We start from the raw sequence: 20947 nt of genomic DNA, 5'->3' as shown, positions 1-20947 counted from the left end.
GAATTCCCATGGACGAACAATTGTATTTCCATGAAATGTAATGTGGAATACAACATTAAGTTTATGGATTGTAAAATGGAATGCAACAATAAGTTTATGGATTTTCAAGTGGAATGCAACAATAAGTTTATGGATTTTCAAGTGGAATGCAACATTAAGTTTATGGATTGTAAAGTGCAATGCAATATTAAATTTATGGATTTTAAGGTGCAATGCAACATGAAATTAACTAATGTTGATATTCGCCATTGAGGCATGGCTTGGCCTCGGGACATCTTCAAGGTGCATTTTCTAGCTTTCCATTGCAAGGCCTCTTTCCCTGTGGTGTCATGAAAAGAAACAACTTCGTGATTAACAAAAAGTATGTGAATCATTCCTTTTATACAATAGCCCACAAATTTATTGAGCTTCAGGCTTTTTCATTTCTCTTGCCAGTACTGAGGAGATGATGTTCTTTATGTAGGAGAGGCTGGCAGAGGGAAACTTGGAGCATGTGTAGTCTGGAAAAGAAATACAGCATAAGATTACCGATGCATACAGGATTTTCTAGCTGTCTAATAAAATAATAACAAATTGAAGCCTTATGCTATGTTTAAGTGCAGGCCACACTGCTAGTGTCAGTCATAAAACATCATCACAGAGTAATTTAGCTACGTTGTGTACTTTGAGCCACGGTCTGCAGTTATCAAGTGTGCACCACAATATTGTAAAGAGCAGAGGCAGAATGAAGATAAACATCTCAGTACTGGCACCAAGCTCTTTGGCATGCATAAAGAACAGGTCAGTGTGTTAGCAGCTATTCATTGGAATTTTATATAATTCATTTGCACGTACAGGTAATCCTCTATAACGAAGCCAGTAAAACCAGCACTTTACTTCGTTGTATAAAAATTTCGTTGAATGAAAATTTGACCTTTTATAAATTCATTTATCCTCACAGCAAATTTCTCTTACCCAAAAGGGTGCGTAAACCTTATCAAATTATCGGGCAATCAGAAAAAATGAATTTCAATGACAAAAACAGTTGAAGCTTCACCCAAAAGTGGAAGCAATGATAGCAACACTAAAGTATCACAGCTTATGAAGGCTAATAAGCGTTGACATACAGCCTTGTTGCTAAGACACACTTATGTGTTCCCGAAATGGTCCGGACAAATTTTGTAGGCACGTGGGGCACAGCTACAGTAAAACATTCGCACAACAATCTGTGTAAAGCATCTTACATTAGAGGGACCCCGAAATGATTTTGATGATTCTGTACAAACATACTGAGCCATTAGAGGATAGGTCCTTCTGATCATTATTTGACACATGTAAGTGCTCCGGTTAAAGCACATAATTTATTATAAGATTTCAAAAATTTACATTGCTGCCGATCACAGCACACCACTCGGCTGAATTTTCAGCCGCAGCTAACCATTTGATGTAAACTGTCCTAATGATGCTGGTAGGGCAAGCTATCTGACTGGCCGCCCAGCGCGCTTCATCAATAATTTTTTTAACTTTATGGTGAACCAATGTTGTTCTTAATAGTTGGAATGTTAGTTAATTTGTTTCTATAAAAAGAAAGTAACAGAAAGAGAATGCACAAGAAAAATTTGTCACTACACTTTTGGCGCACAGCAAGTGTCGTCTGCTTGTGTTGCAACGTGCTCCATTTTTACGAGAGCTCCGCAGTCATTGTCGGTCTCAGTCCTTTCGCAAGAAACACGATTCACCTTTGTTACGTTGAAGGCTGAAAACGTAGTAACTGGCAATGTCAAGCAGCGACACCATGTCCCTCTGCAAGGCAGCAGACGAGCGAAGTGGATGCAGTGCATCGGACTGTCGATATCGAATCGGCGCCAGGATTTGCACGTTTGCAGCCGTCACTTTACACCGGAGGATTACTAAAAACCACAATAGTGTTTCGCGAGTCCGGTATTTGTGTAAATGCAAGCACAAGGAGACAGGGCCTGGCCGTTTGACTGTGCCGTTTCACAGGATGAGCAGAAGCGCAAACTGCACGGCGCAGCCACCTGATGGCACAGAGCTTGACCAAAAACAGTAACAGTAACAAAGTGTATTCTTCCTTGCTGCTGGTGTAAATATTTTGCACGAGCGTAATCGTTAACATGCTTTTGTAAATGCTTAAATTGTTTTACGCCGAGACAGAGCAATATTAGCTCGTTGTTTGGCTCGTTAAGCTCTGCACCAACATGTGGCTAGACCGTGCAGACCAATCAGTCTGCTCAGCTGTGGTTACCGGAATGCCAGACACATTCGGCGTTGCAACAGACTGCTCAGAATGCACTCTGCTTCGATAGCTCTCGCTTGGGGTCGACTGCCAAGCAACTGGTGGAGAGGTTGGAGAGGCTTCGCGCACTCGGTCCTAGAGAACTGGAAGTAGACGGCACGACGTGCCGTCCTGACGGAGAGCCAGTGAAGGCGGAGCTTAGCCCAGATCACTTGGCAAACGAGTTGAGGAGAAAACGCATGGCTACGGAGGAGGGTAACTTGTAATCGTCAGTGGCTCTCTTAATACGCAAGGCTTCACACAAATTGTGGTGTGAATGATTAACTTTAGTTGTATCCTACGCGTCTACAAAATTTGTCTGAACTGTTTCAGGGGCCCTTTAAGAGAACTTTAGCCAATTACAAGTTACCCACCTCCATAGCCATGCTTTTTCTCCAACTCATTCGCCAGGCTAAGCTCCGCCTTCACTGGCTCTGCATCGTGATGGGACATCCTGTCATCTCCTTTTAGTTGTCTTGAGCCAGCGCACCAAGCCTCTCAAACTTCTCCGCCAGCTGACTGGCAGTCGATCCCAAGCGAGCTGTCGAAGCAGCATGTGTTGCGAGCATTCTGTCGCAATGCCAAGCGTGTTTGGTTTTCTGTTAACCACAGGCAAGATTTGGAGATTTTGATGGATAGGTGGAGGCGTACACTAAATCCTCTCCATGCTACTATTGCTGTGATAAGGAGCTTTTAGCCTAGACGTCCGTGAGTGGCCTGATCGCTCTGTACAGTCCAGCTACCTGGTGGTGCCGAGCTTGACCAGTCAAACTAAAAGCTAATATTGCTGTGCTGGCGCATATCTCTTGCTAAGTAACGCACGAGGAGATGCGAATTTTTAAAATAATGTTCCAAGACTGGAATTTGGAGTTGTACCACTAGGACTGACGTACATACCAATCACAGCTCGGATACGAATAGGGTCCAAGGCCTCCTTGAATGGCTGGTTTAAGTGCACGTTGCTCTTCTCACCCAGGAGCGGTTCGTCCCGTAGCTCCTCAGGGGTGAATACATTCCACAAAAGAGCCCTGGCAAATTTGCCAAGGCCACTTTCGCATGCTCAGCATAGCTTCTCTAGGGTGCCTTGTTCAACACTCACACCGGCCCCAATGTCCACCTGGGAACATGAAAAAAAAATATCATGTGGGAGCTGTATAGCCCATAACCTTTTGCAGAGTAAGATTCAGAATTTGCTGGCAATGACATACCTAACAAAAAATTAAATTATGCTGTTTTACATGCCATAACCACGATCTGATTATGAGGCACACTGTAGTGGGGGACTCCTGAATAATCTGGACCACCTGGGGTTTTTAACGTGCATCTGTATCTAAGTACACTGGCGCTTTTCCATTTTGTCTTTATTGAAATGCAGCCGCTGTGGCCGGGATTCAATCCCGCGACCTCATGCTTAGCAGCCCAACACCATAGCCACTAAGCAACCACAGCGGGTGACACATCTAGGAACAAGTAGCTAAGTTTAAAGGAGAGAAACAATGCGGTAACCTGCAGCAGTTACTGACATGACTTACAGCAGCAAGTTGTTTTTCATCGACTATCATTTTGCTTTATCATTTCTACACTTAAGTAAAAAAATACAGATAACTTCCTTTATGCTTTATTTGGCTTATTATCTGTTGGTTTCACATGATTGTGTATAACAAAATTGGGCCCCTCAGTTCCCTTTGTCTTTAATTTCATAATGAGGGTCTTGAATCAGGCAGGTTTGATGCCTTCAAATAGCATACAAGAGTTTATTGGTCAGCTGCCTGCTCATAAAGTTCACATATGCGTCACCATTGGCCAAAAAGATGGTCCATATCCAATGGATTGGCATGAATAGAACTGGCTAACACACCCACGGTTACACATAAACAAAATACCCAAGAATCTAGAAGTTGGAACAGTTGCCGCGGTAATGCAATTTGTAGTGAAGAGGTTGTGGGTTCGGCCCCCACCGGAGGCAAGTTTGGTTTTTCTGGCACTTTCATATCCATTCATGATATCTACACACAGCATAAAGCACAGGAAAAGCTCAAGTGCATACTACTCTGATAAGCACCATAGCCCTCAATATCAGGTGACACTTTTTTGTCATGTAACACCAAAGTGACCTCCATCAAGTGAAATTGTACAAGCTCATGACATTAAAGTTACTGTCTGGTGATGGTGTAAGTTATCAGTGGCTTAAAAGGATTTGAACGCAAGCTCACTGTTATGAATTCATCGAAGAAAACACGGATGAGAAAGGGAGACAGGACGAGTGCTTTTTGGCAATAGTAAGAACAGGTTCAGACATGGATGCTACACAGCACACATTATATTAGGACTATAAATGACATTTCTAGCCAGAAACATAAATGCATAATTACAGTGAAGACAGTGACAAGTTTCCTCAGGCATCAACCCTAATGTGTGCTTTCACCGACAAAATTGATATGAAAAATGCAGCCTATCAATGAGAGGTCATCCTGCTTACTACCTTTTTAAATAAACAGCAATTTCTGATGATGCATTGCTATACCAATGTGCATGTTCCTGCCTTTGACTTGAAGAGACATGGAGCTTGCAGAGAACAAGTTTAAGGATAGTGCGAAAAATTCATTTTTCTGACAGTACCATTTCATGCATTTATATTAGCTAGCTAAGACAGAAGATATGATAGATATATGCACCTTTGGGCAAGCAACAAAAGGTCCAACTGTTTGTTTGGCTTGATTTACAATTTTGCCAAGTGCAGCTTTAGGTCGTTTTGACTAATTTGGGTGCTTCTGCAAAATAAATTGGTTATGAAATTATGAAAGCAATCACTTATGGTTCTTTAGTATATCACAACAGACAGGTGCTTTTGGATTGCACCACAGTCAAAATGCAGCCACTGAGCCATGGCAGCATGTGAAATGAAACTGGAAGTGGATAAATGCACAAGTTACGCAGAATGAAAAAGCAATCACTCGCCACTTTGTTTATCTCATTGTGCTTCTGCTGTCCTTTTCCAAGTTTTTGTGCTAGCGGATGCATGCACATTTTATTTCTTTTCTCTCGTCCTTTGATCTCTTGTTATATATTGAGCCTGTAGTACTAAACACGAGCGTTACTGTGCCATAAGGGTAACGCAAACTGATTTTATGTTGATTCCTTCAGTACTGGGGTGGTTACGAGCCTCTTCGGTCAAGCAGAGCTGCTAGATTACGTGTATTTAGTAGCATGTCGCTGTCTACTAACGGCCGGCTCATCATCCTTACACAATACTGGGCAGCTCATTCCCACCAACTTACTCGTTTGATATTTACGAGAATCTGCAATAATTATTATTATTTTATTTATTGCATTCTGCCCAATTCTAACTAGACTGGCACAAGTAGTCGGGTAGCAAATACGTCGGTATCAATGCACTGCCCAATGCTGTGTAAGGGCACCAAGCAGGAAATTAGCAGACAGTGACATGCTGGTAAACACAAGTAATCTAGCAGCCCTGCTTGACTGAAGAGGCTCATAACCACCCTAGCAATGAAGCAATTACCTTAAAATCCGTTTAGACTAACCTCTATTTATTGGCACAGGAGCGCTCGTATCCATGCATTCCGTCTTTGGCGCCAAGAGGCTTCCTGAAGTGAGAAGATGTATTGTACATTTTGAGATCGGTGGAATAGCACTTCAATATCCTTTTTTCTCCCTTTAAGCAAAAAATTATTCTAACAAAGCTTTCTCAGTTTAATAACAATACAATGAGCTATCACAAGAGGCAGTGTTTGCATATTTTTTTTCAATTCATTGTTAAATTAGCACACCGTATCAGCATTTTTGAGTGGTCGTCACATGTGTACACTATTGTACCATATTCCGTCCAAGCATTTTTTTTTTCAGCATTGTACAGGTCCTTACCATTTGCCTGATGCAAAATTTAAGCTTTTACTGGAAAAAATCCTAAATACAGGCCATTTTACTGCCTTTCAATGGCCTATAAAAATGTTAGAAATGGCTGATAATCGACGAATGCATTATGGTGTAAAACTTCCTTCTCTTCATTTACCTGAAAAATTTTGTTTTGCTTTCATAGGAAAGGAAGAGTGTTCTTTCCAGCGCCTTTTATGACATAGTTTGGCACTTTGTGACCAAGTTCACATGGTAATAACGGAAGCAAAAACCTTTCCGTTGAAAAACATGTTTCATAAAATTAACTTTCTTATTTTGAAGGGTCTTCAACTTTTTCAAAAGCAATGGCAAGTGGTCAAGCACCAAGGTTAGGACAGCTGCTGACTGTACAATGTTGTGGCAACATATGTTTAAAGGCTTTTTACCATAAATGTAATCGTGTTTTTCTGCCATCCGCTTCATATGTTCCACTTCATCTTTTAATTCCCGATTTTCTTCTTGAAGTGCCTTTACCTGAACAGTACAGGTGCTGCATGGGTTGATATCTGAAATAAAAGAAAGCATCTATTTTTTTAAAAACATACAAGAACAATTGGTTTAGCAGTATCACGCGCACGAAAATTATCTGTGGGCAGTGCATTTTCGCAGACTGTCATCGAAGTTATCAACATAATGCCTTCTTACAAACACGCCTTAATTCAATATTGCCAATGGTAGTTGACAAACTATAAAAGCACCATTAAATCAGGCCTTTGGCAATACCAGTTATTCGGTTGCTTGATTCCCAACTTATTCAAAGATTAAAACTGGACAACCAGTGATCAGTCAGCCTGCATGGTTGTTTGACGAATAATATTCGAATGTTCAGATGTCCCGATATTTTTGTTTACTCCACACCGTTGAACGGTTTCAATGGAAACCTTATTTAAAAATATATAAACACAGACAATGATCCCTTTAGAATAAAAACAGGAACAGCGCAACACAGGGCGAGCGAGTAAAGAGCACAGCACAGAGCGCTGTCCTGTACTCCATGATGTGCTGTCCCTGTCTTTATTCTAAACATGAACCAACCAGCCCCACTGAACACAATGCTAACAATGATCACTTGCGTCATCATCATCAGCCTGGCTACGCCCACTGTGGGGCAAACGCCTCTCCCATACTTCTCCAACTACCCCGGTCATGTGCTAATTGTGGCCATGTTGTCCCTGCGAACTTCTTACTCTCATCCGCCCACCTAACTTTCTGCTGCTCCCTGCTACGCTTCCTTTCTATTTGAATCCAGTCCGTAACCCTTAATGACCATCAGTTATCTTCCCGCCTCATTACATGCCCTGGCCAGGCCCATTTCTTTCTTGATTTCAACTAAGATGTAATTAACTTGTGCTTGTTCCCTCACCCAACTTGCTCTCTTATCCCCCTTAATGTTACACCCATCATTCTTCTTTCCATAGCTCATTGCGTCGTCCTCAATTTAAGGAGAACCCTTTTCATAAGCCTCCAGGTTTCTGTCCCGTAGATGGGTACTGGTAAGACACAGCTGTTACACACTTTTCTCTTGAGGGATAATGGCAACCTGCTGTTCACGATCTGAAAATGCCTGCCAAACGCACCCTAGCCCATTCTTATTCTTCTGATTGTTTCAGTCTCATGATCCGGATCCACGGTCACTGCCTGCCCTAAGTAGATGTATTCCCTTACCACTTCCAGTACCTCGCTTCTTATCGTAAACTACTGTTCTCTTCCGAGACTGTTGAGCATTAGTTTTCTGCAGATTAATTTTTAGACCCACCCTTCTGCTTTGCCTGTCCAGGTCAGTGAGCATACATTGCAATTGGTCCCCCGAGTTCCGAAGCAAGGCAATATCATCAGCGATTCGCAAGTTACTAAGCTATTCTCCATTAACTCTTATCCCCAATTCTTATGCTGTGTCAAGTCCTGTACATTTGTGAGCCAATTTTTATTTGTATTTACTTATACAGAAAGAAGTGGCGAGCATGGCCAGTACTTTGTAGCGATGCCTTTTCTCGATGCCAATGCCTTTCAGTGCTTTTCGCATTTATGAGTGGCCTCTTTTAAAGCTCCGCCCGATACACAGCCTCGCTTGACCACTCACTAAAGCGAAGAGCACTGAAAGGCATTGTTATCGGGAAAAGGCATGGAGGAAGGAGAGCGTAGGAGAGGCGCCAGCCAACACAGACGTGTTGGAGGTAGTGTGACGGAAGTCGCATGCTGTTTTTCGCAATGCAGCACTGGTAATGGTGCCCCAAATGAAAACCTTGCCATAGCAACCATGCCCCTTAAGCTCTCGCTGCTGTGCTAGGCCTCTGAAAAGTGAAATAAGCTTGTTCGACCCGCGTCTTTCTCGCAGCACATTATGTTTGCAAGACAAGCTGACTTTGAAGCGAGGTGTGTAAGCTTGAAAGATGTTTTGGGTCTGTGAGTGCAAGTGTCAGCAACAGACATACTCAAGTATTTGCGGTGCAGGTCTTTGTCATCTTCAACATGCCCCAGATGGGCACAGGATTGCGTCTGCTTCACTAAAACTGATCAAGAAGTTTCACAGGCATTGTTCTGATGCGCATCAGCAGCACACACTTCTGGCAGCTCATAGCAATGCAAGTTCAAAGCTCGTGCCTAACTGTTCTGGCGAGCTGATTGGAGGCACAAAGGGAGATGGCACACCAACATGGCTGCATTTCCGGCTTCAAAAATGTGGGGTGCGAGACCGGGCTAGTTGGTATTCCATGGTGAAGTAACTAGCGCAAGAGTGGACACTAAAAGGCGACAAGGACAGGCGCTTGTCCTTGTCTTCTTTTTAGTGTCTCATTGTCTCATGTCCACCCTTGCGCTAGTCACTTCTTCAAAAATGTGACGTCAAGCCCTCCTACTTTGTTTCTTTCCTCCATGGGAAAAGGCATTGCTACAAAAATCGGCCCATGCTTGTCTTGACTAAGTAAGTCTGGTTAAGTACCAACCTAGTTTACATAATGAGCTTATTCGGAACTAGTGATAAATGAGGGTTAGTTATTAAATTTACAAACAACTTTTTTGGTAATAGTGTAATGAACAGCCAGCTATGTCATCTAACCTTTCAATCTCCCTCGTGTACTATATATACAGCTTGTCCCACATAGCTTGAGCCAAAGCTTTAAAAATGAAAGGCACTCCGGACGCAAGTTGAGCCAAATTCATAATGTTGGCACTGTTCTAGAGTTACTCAGGCTGTTTTTTTATTTTCCCCTTAACTAACGGATTATTTATGTTTAATTAATCAACTTTTTAAGTATTGGCTGCAGACCCCAAGTGTGAGATGCAAAGTTGTAGAGCATTTACAGAAACCTCTCAATAAATTGTTTCCAACACGGTATATTTCACATGGCCCCTTTTTCCGCGTTCCAAAGAAAGCCCACAACATATGAAAAAATACCACGTGGTGGGGCACTTGTGCACTGTTATTGTGCTGCTCTGATGCGTGCGATGGATGAACAGTGTCGGCTGCAATGAGACTGGCCCGCAAGAGGGTGTTATGCCTGGTGTAGGTATCCGGGCATGCGGCTGTTATTGCAGGACGGTGCAAATGCATGCTGCTGGCCAAATGTTGCCAAAGCGATAAAGCATCTAAGGCCACAAAAGAGAAAAGATGAAAGCAGCATTTTGATTCTGCTTGAAAGAAGGGAAGGGCGAAGTGCGTGGGAATGGTGGAAAGCAATTACTGCTGCTGGAATTTTGCCTTTGTACACAAATGACCTTGTAAAAGTTTTCAAATTGAACGATGATGCTACAACTTTAAACCTTAGGGCTCGAATAACAGTGGATAAGTCGCATGCGGACAAAACTAACTAATGGTAAAAAAACCTTGGCTATATTCAAGGAAGATTACACATGTATTCTTCAGACAACTCTTTCCATACTGGCCCCGTCTGCTCTCCTTCTCGCACTTACTGTCTACCAGACTTTTTTTTTTTAATCTCGCACCCCACGGATGCACATCACTTTGTGGTCGCAGTATCGGGTGGCCGCATCTGGCTTCACACTTGTGCACCGTCACCAGCGTGTCAGTCCCCGAAAGAGTGCGCCCACAGGCTGTTCCAGTTTACCGGATGTAGATCATACCTTATGTACCTCGTCTGAACCAATTCCAGCGAAATGCAATGTTGGGGGCGAGGACTTACGGAGTCGCCATCTGTCAGAAGCTCGTCCCTTGCGTAGTATGAGATCACGCGGCGCGCTCCTCATAGGTTTCGCTTACAGCGCTAAAAAAAACACCACGTGACGGCCCTCCTCAACATTTATGTAAGTACTCTCACAACGAGGGAAGTTTTTGACTGTCGATATAATAATCTTGGGGAAACTGAAAGCACAGAATTGTTTACAGACGCTATCTCTTTGCCGAATACATATGTACAGTGAGCGCCACTGCACGCGGTCGCCAGGATGGAGTCTCCCTAATTGCGTGAAAGGTAGGCAAATGCTGCGAATAAACTATGCGAAATATGTTCTTATAGTGGGCTGTCTGTGTAACCAAATGGGGCATAACAGAATGAAGCCTCAATGCAGCGATCGCACGGGTTCGCAGCAACCGACTGCACGTCTGCATGCATGTCTGTGAACAATGTTTTGCTTTCGCAGTGAGCGCGTTTTCGTACCGTGCCGTGAGCTTTAGGCTGCAGCATATGAGCATTTTACAGTACAATGGCAATCTTTGTTGCATGGACGCTATCACAACTGTTCAAAAATAATTTTGTGATAGAGATTTCGACACCTACGGTGACTGTGATGTGCCATCGCAACGATTAAATCTTCTTTTGTCTTCTGAATTCTTGGACGTTCCAATATTATTTCTCAAGTTGCATCGCACTGTATGCTTATCGGTCTTCTCAGCGTGCGATTTCCCTGTGCTTCTTCGTCGTAATCCAGTGCAATAATTCATAACACAATCGTGACCATATGCCATGCCTTTCCGTTCCAGTGAACTTGCCAGTATCTAGCGTCAACAAGTTCATAGACCAAAACCGTCATGACATTAGCTAGGCAGTGGGCGCGGGCAAGCGTCTCGGTGTGCGTTTTCTGCTACTCACCAAACATCGCGCAGTCCTGACACCATAGCAGAAATCTTCCTCGCACCTGTTTGCTGCATACCGGAGTTGTAGGTGATGGCTGTCTGCCACTTCTAAGTTTCGCGAGTCAAGCTTCATGTGGCTCTTTGTTCTGTGACTACGTGTGAATAAGGCTGACACCAGGCTCCACTGCATACGTCCGGCACAACGGCACCGAGCAGCAGCCTACCATGCTGCACGCTTCCAAAGGCAGCCACTACCTATTAGAGTACTTTCAAATGTTGTCAAGCGGTAAAGCCTCACCACTTAATCAGAACAGTAGCACAGGTGGCACTTAACTTTCATTTTCAGCTCGCTTCGGTGCTTCCAATGCAGCCGATGCGGCCACTGTGTCCACGTGACCTCTCATATGTCACGTCACGCCGATGGTGGCATGAGCTTTTCCAGTGGTGGAGCTCGCCCCCAATATCCAGAGCTCCTCAGGCACACATATCCCTGCGTGTTCTCTACAGCAACGCTATTCAGCTGTGACCAACGTTGAGCAGTGGATATGGCTTACTCCAATGAGGAAAGGGAGGATATGGTTTTGGCTTTAGGTGCGTCAAGTGGACATAGAAGGCGTGCACTTTAGCTATTTCCACACTGGCATCCAGGTAAGTATCTGAGCTCAATGATGATTGCGCATGCATATGAAACGCTGAGACAGACTGGGACTTTTACGAAGAAGCAACATAAATCTTCAATCCTGGACGAGGACATGGAGATAGATACTGTGTCAGTTTTCTTCAGACCCACATGCAAGTGCTCGTAGTGTGGGTGCTGAAGCTGGAGTGCCAAATTATTCAATGTGAAGAGTACTTAAGAAGAGGCAGCCTCATCCATACCACATGCAGCTGCACCAGATGTTGGAGCCCCGCTATTTCAAAAATCGAAAGCACTTTGCAAACTGGATTATAATCAAGGTGGAAGATTATCTTCCGCCGGGCTTTGCCAACAAAACATTGTGGACTGATGAAGCTACCTTCTCATGTAATGCCCACGTGGACATCCACAACACTCACTATTGGAGCAACGAAAACCCTCACTGGGTTTTGAAGACATTACCAATATCAGCGGTCGGTTAACGTGTAGTGTGGAATTTACGGTGGCACTATCATTGGCCCCCTGTTTTTTAATAGCATGCTTACAGGCGAAACATATGAATGACATCCTTGATGGGGCGCCTGAGGATTTTCTTTGCCGAGTTCCATTGGCTAGGATCAAGGATATTTGGTATCAGCATGATGGTGCTCATGCACACGGCAGCAGCAAAGCTGGCAAATGGCTGCATGAATTATTCCCGCAGCAGTGTATTGGACAGCATGGGCTCATTGCTTGGCCAGCATGGTCGCCAGATTTAACTCCCTTGCTTTCTTTCTCTGGGGCTACATCAAGGATCAAGTATACCGGACACCAACTACAACATCAGAGAACCTGAAAGAAAAAGTAAGACAAGTTTGCAACTCCATCCCTGATACCATGATCAAGAACGGCTTGGAAAATGTGCCTATGAGATGGTGACCTCTTCGAACACGCATTATAATCGAAAGGCACTTTTTGGATTGAAGGTCACTGCAAAATCATTCTGGCCCTAACGCCGCCTCCCCGCCCAACCCCATTACACTCCATCGGCAGGCCGCCAGCTCGTGTCCATTTCAAGAATAAAAAAGAAATAAAGCTATCTTCTTGTTCTCTTTCGTCTCCTTAGATGCTTTATCGCTTCGGCACCGCTCAGCCAGCAGCATGCATTTGTGCCGTCATGCGATAAAAGCCGCACGCCCAGATACCTACACCAGACGTAACGCCCTGTCACGGGCCAGTCTCGCTGCAGCCGACGTCTTCATCCATCGCATGCTTGAGAGCAAGCAACACAATAACAGTGCACCATTGCCCCGTCACATGGTATTTTTTTATATTTCGCAGGCTTTCTTTGGAATGCGGAAGAAAGGAGCACGTGAGATATATCGTGTGAGTGTGTGTCCTTTTTTGGGGGGGACTTCGAGAAAGCATTTGATAACGTTCCTCATGAACGCCCGTTTCTAAAACTTTCATGCGTTAATTCTTTTGCTTTTGAATGGATTTGTGACTTTCTAACGAACCGCCAGCAATTCGTGCGCGCCAATAAACAGTCTTCTGCCTACCTTCCTGTCAGCTTGGGCGTGCCTCAGGGCACGATCCTAGGCCCACTACTATTCCTAATATATATCAATAATTTACCGAGTGATATTTCTTCTAACATCACACTTTTTGCAGATGACTGCATGCTACATATATCGTCCAATTAACAACCTGTCCGACATTCACTCCCTTCGGTCTGACTTTCAACGGATCGAAATCTGGTGCAACGAGTAGCTCATGTCACTAAACACAAATAAAACATCACTACTTTCTTTTCATTGCCAGCAATATTACTCATCACTGAATTATTTGATCTATAACTTCGCAATTTCATGTGTAAGTGCGTACAAGTACGTAGGTGTTCATTTGTCATCACATTTAACACGGTCCTTTCATACAATGCACACTACTAATGAAGCTAACCGCGTTCTTGGTTGTTGACATCGTAACCTTTATCTACCACATCCTTCTGTCCTACTTCTCGCCTATCACACAATCCGACCAAACTGGAATACACATGTACTGTTTGGGACCCTCACCAAAGTAACCCTAATAAAATGCTAAAATCTGTACAGAACCATGCAGCCAGATTCATTTTCTCAGAATGCTCATACCATTCTAGTCTCACCGAACTAAAATCTCGTGCAAACCTTGGAAGTCTTTCAGCACGCCGCAGAATAGCACGTCTGTGCCTATTGTTCAAGTTTTATCACACGTCACCTTGTACTCCTGCCATCAAGTCAGCACCAATCACGAAACAGCTGTATACCCACCATCTGCTCGAACCACTGTGAATCTTTCTTCATTTTTTTTGTCAAAACATTGCAAGATTTGAATTACCTTCCCTCTGACGTTGCGCTCCTCTCCAGTAGCACCGACTTCAATACAGTAATAAAAAAAATTGTATATAACACTTAATGCATTTGTAAATAGCCCACCCCTCATGTAAAATCCCTTTACTGGGGCCTTTGCGATATTGTAAATAAATAAATATTACTTCTTTTTCATAAATGCGTGACCATCCACCTGTAGAAGACCGGCAGCTCGAAATACGAATGCCTTACAGTGTGAATGCCCCTGAAACGCTTCGGCCTCCGCGGCCCCAACTCACGGGCCGCCCTGCTTCCAGCTTTGATCCTCCCGCACCCCTTGGGTGCCCTGGAGAACCTGCGCCGCTACTTTTGTTATAATATCAAGTGCTCTTCTGAAGCGTTCGTTTGCCGGTTACATGTCCCCTCCGGGAGCAGTGCTTGTAAAAAATTCCCCAATCTCTTGTCGCGACGATAAAAGCGGCCCGCGACTTTTATGCGACACCAGTCAGAACTTTGCTGAAATATCGAGCAGAATGACTGATAAGCGGGCAAGCTGGCACGAATTTGTGGCTAGGCTGTATTACATTGCGCTGCTCGGGCATACGTATGAAAAATGTCAAGGTCTAGCACACAAACTGGTCGCGTCGATCATATTCGCTATGAGATTTTTTTTTCTTTTTCGTGTCTTAGTGATCAATTGATTGTACGTGCAACACGCTACACCGGCAACCTGGACAGAGCATAAACTTTTCTGAGACAGGTTCCGTGTAACGTGCCTTTAGTTGGGATGCATCATGTAACCACGCAAACGACAACGGACGAGGAAAGAAACACACAGGACAGGCGCGGATGTTTCATCGTCCGTTGTCGTTTTCGCGGTTACATGATGCATTCCAATATCGACCACCAACTAGCCCGCCTCTCCCTGTTAAATATGTTACTTTAGTAGGGACAGGCGTCAAAAAACACGAGATGTACTCACCGAAGGCAAGGAGTACTGCCGGGTCCGGTGGCGCTCCTTCTTTCCAAATGATGAGTTGAATACTTCTTTAATTGACCCCTGCTGCGATATGAGACGGAAGGCCACATCCGTGTCGGCCAAAGCATTCACGGGATACACGTCCCACTTGTTATCGTCAACTCACTTCGCAAGGACGTGAGACATCTTACGCTCCAGCTGTCCGAGCAAACAAACGCACGTGCCGAGGCCGGAACATAAAATAAAGAACCAACTTGACGGGAGGCAACTAACAAAAATACGTACGAAATGGCGACGGAAAAATGCAAACACGACGCAAACTATAGTGAACTAGTTCACTATAACGCAAACGAAAGAGATGGTATCAGTGTTTCCTGCTCACTTTTTAGATATGGCTGTGTTTGGCTTAAAATTATTTTTTAACAAACTCATAACAAAAGCTTGAAACAAAACTTTAATAAATGTTTGCGGCCCTGTGAGCCACACACTATTGCCTACTAATATAAAATGCATTTTCCAGACCTACCTCTTGGATACGCTGATCTAACGTTTCACTGTTGAGTCATTGAGCGTCGAGGCAGTTGACCGTCTGGCAACGCTTTAGGTTTTCTAGCCAGCGGGTGCACTACTACGTGATTGTATGACTACTCCGCTGTACTCCGCATTCTCTGTTCGCTATGTTTTACTTGGGTGTTGCGCTCTAGATTTTATCGTAAAGTAATCGTGCAAGGCCCAGCGCCGTTCACGAATAATGTCGCCGAGAAGACAATTCGGAAATTACTAATGGGACCCGTCCATCGACGTGCCCATACGCTCAATATAGGTTCAAAAACGTTCATCAGTCGGTGCTTCGTCTGCCGCGTTGGACAGTGAACTGGGTTCTACTGATGCAAGTGAACAGAATTTCTGCGAAAACGAAGCAGACGCTGACGCAGGCCACATCGCACCATTCCCTTCAATTGACGCTGCAACTGAAGACTGTCATCCATTGGAAAGCACGCATCAAACCTTGTCTACCTCGTCGTCTGAGAGCAGCGAATCGGAATGTGACGCTGATTGCGCTGACGTGTATCCTGACCCCGGCGAGCAGCATTTTCCGAGAGGCTGGAAGGATGACTTGGTAAGCGTTGTGGTGTCAGGCGTAATTTCCAGATATTATTTTGTTGCTGTGACGTCTTATTTTGCCCCGCTGTAACGCCTGCCGCAGGTTATCTCCTGAAGCTTATGCAGTGTAGTGACCGAGTCATATAGTGAAAATATTGACGTGATGGAATGAAGTAGGGAGCGTACCGATGCGATCATTGCTCGCAGCAGTTATTTCTCCCAATTAAGGAGAAAACCGCGCTGTTAAATTCATATTACTGATGTAAACACAGTTTACATCAGTAAACTGTGTTTACTGATGGTAAAGCATTAGTAAACCGGTGCTGGTAAAGTGGAGCTGAGGCAGGAACAGAGCACCGCAGAGCCTTAGAATACGTAATGTGCTGATGGAATTTCCTAGGGTTTTCCTTTAACGTTCAGGCGTTATCTTGGCGCCTGTTCTAGCATATATACATAATGCGCGCGTGCGTGCGTTCGTGTGTGTGTGTGTGTGTGTGTGTGTGTGTGTGTGTGTGTGTGTGTGTGTGTGTGTGTGTGTGTGTGTGTGTGTGTGTGTGTGTGTGTGCGCGTAATTTTGTCGTGTTGTGGCCAAAGCCTGCTTTTTTGGGGGTTGTTTGTAAATGAAGCCCTCAAATCTTCCTTGAACCTCTGTCGTTATTTAATAGTACTCCAAAAGTACATGTTAAAAATATCTGCTGTCCCGAAGCACACATTTCATGGCAAGACAGTGCTTAGTCTCACTGTGCTGCATGTACCATGGCTGCTTTAAAGAGGTTTCTTTGGTGGCCATCTGGTGTTCACCATGCACAGTTGGCATCTGCATTATTTCGAGGCAGGTTCACAAAGTAAAAGGGGTAGCTTAAAATGGTGCATTAAAGTTAGTTGCCAGGTTAAGTAACATGTTAGCCAGTATAAACTCAGTGCCACAAGATAACTCATGAAGCCCTTGTCATGGCAGGACTTTCTGTCCAATTTACTGTGCAGGTAACAAAACAGGCATCTACAAGTGTATGATTTTAATGTTGTACTTTTTCTAACACCACCATTGTTTGCTACCATTCCTCTCTGCTTAGGATGAAGACCTGTTTCCTGGAGCCAAGCTTACGAAAGCCGAAAGCCTCTTAATGGTCATGGCCCACAGCTTGCGCCATGGCTGCTCAAAAGAAGCCACCGATAGCTTAGTGCAGCTTCTCAGAGCTCACTTGCCAGAAGGTGTCGCGTACCCAACATCAAAGTATACTTCTTTTTTGACACTTTGCCAGATCCGAAAAGCAGTATGCTAAGCACTTATACTGTAGTGTGTGCTCTGGGTATATTGGTGAACTACCAGAATTACCAGGAAATGATGTGGTTGGCAGTCAGTGCAATGTGAACTATGCAAGTGGCAGCTTACTGAAAAGCTCATCATTTTTTCTTGTAATGGATCTGAAGGGCCAAATTCCAGATGTGTTAGAATCGGGAAAGCTGCAATGCAGTAGAACAGGCACTTCCTTTGTGTGTGTGTGACATCACAAAAAGCTATCAGTACAAGTTGCCTGTGACTTCGAATGACATTACATTGACATTGAATACTGACGGTGTGCCCCTTTTCGAAAGTTCTGATGCGAGCATGTGGTCTCTTCTTTTGATGATTAGTGAACTGCCATGCAAAGGATGTGCACAGACTCTTTTGTTGTCTGGGCTGTGGTTTGGCACAGAGAGGCCATCAATGAACTCTTTTTTGATACAGTTTGTGAAAAGAATGAATGAAATATCATCCACTGGAGTTGTTTGGAGGGACAGCAGGGGTGTATCGCACACGTCAAAGACATTTCCTGGTCCCCGTACAGTAGACAGCGTTTCCAAATGTGAACTAACTAGTATGACACAATTCAACAGTGCTTATGGTTGTGCATCGTGTGAGGACTCTGGGCAGGTTGTTTCAAAAGGAAATGGGTTTTGTCGTGTGAAATGGGTTTTGTCGTGTGTGTCTGCCAAGTGGTTCTGCAAACAAGCTCAGAACACGAGCCATTTTTGTGCCATGCACAAAAGGTCGTGCAGGCCCCTAGTTGTGGCATCAAAGTAGCAAGTGTGCTGACACTTCTTTCATTTTTTTTTTCATTTAGTGAGGCCTTTGTAGTACACTACGTGCATGCCGTTTGTTCTGGTTTTGTTCGGGCAACAATGTTTATGTGGCTGAAGTCCAGACAGTGCCACCGATTTTATCTATGCCGACATCTTCCTGATGCAGACAAATGTCTTCTGAGCCTCGCCCCCATATGGGAGCTCACGAGGCTGCCAAGGTCTTTAAAGGACATAAAGGAGTGGAAAGCTGCCGGTTGGAGGAATCGGCTGCTGTTTTGTTCCCCAGTCACATTAATAGGACGCATTCTAGAAAGACAGTACAGCCATTAGTTGAAATTTTTTGTGATCATGCATTACCTTCTTGACCCTTGCATCTGCATTCAGGAGCTTGCTACAGTTAGGAGAAAGATGAAGAAGTTTCTTCTTGAGTACCAGGAATTGTACGGTATCAAGTACGTGACATATAATGCTCTCCTCTTTTGCATGTTGTCGACAGTGCCGTAAACTGGGGTCCTTTGTGGAGTCACCCTCTTTTTCGATTTGAATTTATGAATGGTACACTTAGACGGTAAGTCAATGGCATCAGATATGCACAATTTCAGATTGCCAACTGTAGCTGGCAAAATTAGATGTTTGCGTAATATTTTGTTTGAGATAAGTGAGTGATAGTTGTCCAAATGGCATGGCGAAGTAACATTTTCCTTAAACTACATAATAAAAGATGAGTAATATGAGATGCCATCAAAGGGCTTTAGACTTGCTTTAGCTATTCGCTGTCTGGAAGTTGCTCACAAGACCTTACAGTCACTTTCATCGCTTGTTACAAAATGAATACTGCAGCTGCATTTTGATTTTCCAACACCATAGAAAATGTTACATTACCTTGCAACAGAGCTCAGTTTTGTTGGAAAGCTCTATGGACTCTTTTGAATTAAGCACATCCTATTTAACCACGCTTGCTTTTGTTAAGTTATTACGTGATGTTGTGCCACATTTTTATGCTTTGTTATGATGTGTGCTGTGAGCAAAAGTGATATATACAGATTTTTTTCATGTATAGCATGCTTTTGTACACTTTTGCGATGCATGTAAATAATAAAGAGCATTATATGTCTGGTTCCTTGAGTAATCGCTGCTTGGGGGAGTAGCACACAGGTTCACGAGTGGCCCCTCATATTATCACAAGCAATACATTGGAATCATGGGGTGGCACAGAACATGCGTTTCATTTTCTCTTCATTTGCTTATCCACGTCTGCAAATCTGAAAATTGGTGCAGCAACACTGTGTGGCCAACAGCAGTCATCATTTGCACGCTAGATCTAACTTGCAAAATATAGGTCTATTGGGTAATATATTATAAGTCCAAACAGTGTGACATATTTCAAATTAGCTTTTTCCTATGAGAACAAAAACACGTTTCTTATTCAACAATCACTTAGTGAAATAGCTAGGGTAATTGAAATGTACACTTGCAGCATGCTAACGAACATCATTAAACAGCATTGCACTTGTATCAATACAAGCAGGGGGCTTGTAAATCTGCATATAGACACTTACATTTAATAAGAAACAAGCAGTGCAATAGAGTGAGAGGTGTATTTTCTTTCATATTGTAGCAGACGGCTATCCTGACTCCTTTAGGATAGGATGCATACTCGTACTGTAACGAGTGTGACCTAGCTGATCCTCGGGCAACAATCACGATGGTTGTCAGTAATTTGCAGATAGTTGCTGTTGCCTTGTTGCAGTGTGCCTGTACTCTATCCTAATTTACACCTCTGGAATATTAAGAAAACATGGATGCCTGTTGAGAAAATGTAGAGCAGAAAAACATGGACAGACAAAAGAAACTAGATGACAAACAAGCATTCGTATCATTCTTTCTGTCTGTGTTTTCTCTGCTCAGTTTGTCAACATGTGGAACAACAAGCCCAAACAGCCACAAGCTGAAGAACGCCTGGCTTTCGTCATTCCATCTATTACCTGGTGTCACAGAGCCACTTTCGATTGCAATCAAGCCTGATATGGAACAAATTTGATTGCAATTGACAGTGACAGCTGATAACACTGTCCAATTAAGTGATCCTCATGGAGTTTCAGGTGTTGCAGGTCCAAGGGACTTGTCAAATTTGTCTAATGTGCTGTAAAAATTTCAACATAAAACATTTTTTAAAGGAAAATATTTCGTTTGTCATTGTGAATAGGGCCGTTATCATCAGCTGATTGTATGACACTGTTCTCGACATATTCTTGCTCCTCATTATTATTCGCTCTATTATGCTATTCCTTTATTCTCTCAGTTTTCTGTTTCATTTCTATATTTATGATTTCAGTAGTCTTCAGTATGTAAACAATTGTCCTAAAAAAATTCAATGCTACTTATAGTGCTTGGATCCACACTAACCTTTGGCTAAGCATCGAGACACTGTATCAAACAAATGGTAGTCAGCCTATGATCGCGATAAAGAGGCTCGAACGCGATGCGCGTATTACTGATCCTAATGGAGCAAGATCACGATCGAAAGTGACCATGTGGTACCGGTGTAATCGCAACGTGAAAATACAACGAGAAATCAATTGGAAAGCATTCAACCGAAAAATCATTGGCAGTGCAC

General features: G+C 43.6%; 1 long non-coding RNA gene across 1 annotated transcript; it reads right to left on the bottom strand.

Annotated features, from left to right (window-relative positions):
* Positions 1-373: 373 nt before the first annotated feature.
* On the bottom strand, positions 374-15478 carry LOC139046879 (uncharacterized). The gene is made up of 4 exons (XR_011506966.1): positions 15166-15478; positions 6577-6696; positions 3173-3392; positions 374-500 (listed from the first exon to the last, which is right to left on the bottom strand). It is a non-coding gene; the product is annotated as an uncharacterized lncRNA (long non-coding RNA).
* Between the last annotated feature and the right edge of the window lie 5469 nt (positions 15479-20947).

This window comes from Dermacentor albipictus, chromosome 6, assembly GCF_038994185.2.
Source record: "Dermacentor albipictus isolate Rhodes 1998 colony chromosome 6, USDA_Dalb.pri_finalv2, whole genome shotgun sequence".
NCBI classification, from domain to species: domain Eukaryota; kingdom Metazoa; phylum Arthropoda; class Arachnida; order Ixodida; family Ixodidae; genus Dermacentor; species Dermacentor albipictus.
Note: the sequence above shows the minus strand (reverse complement) of the source record. Positions and strands in the feature narration are given on the sequence as shown.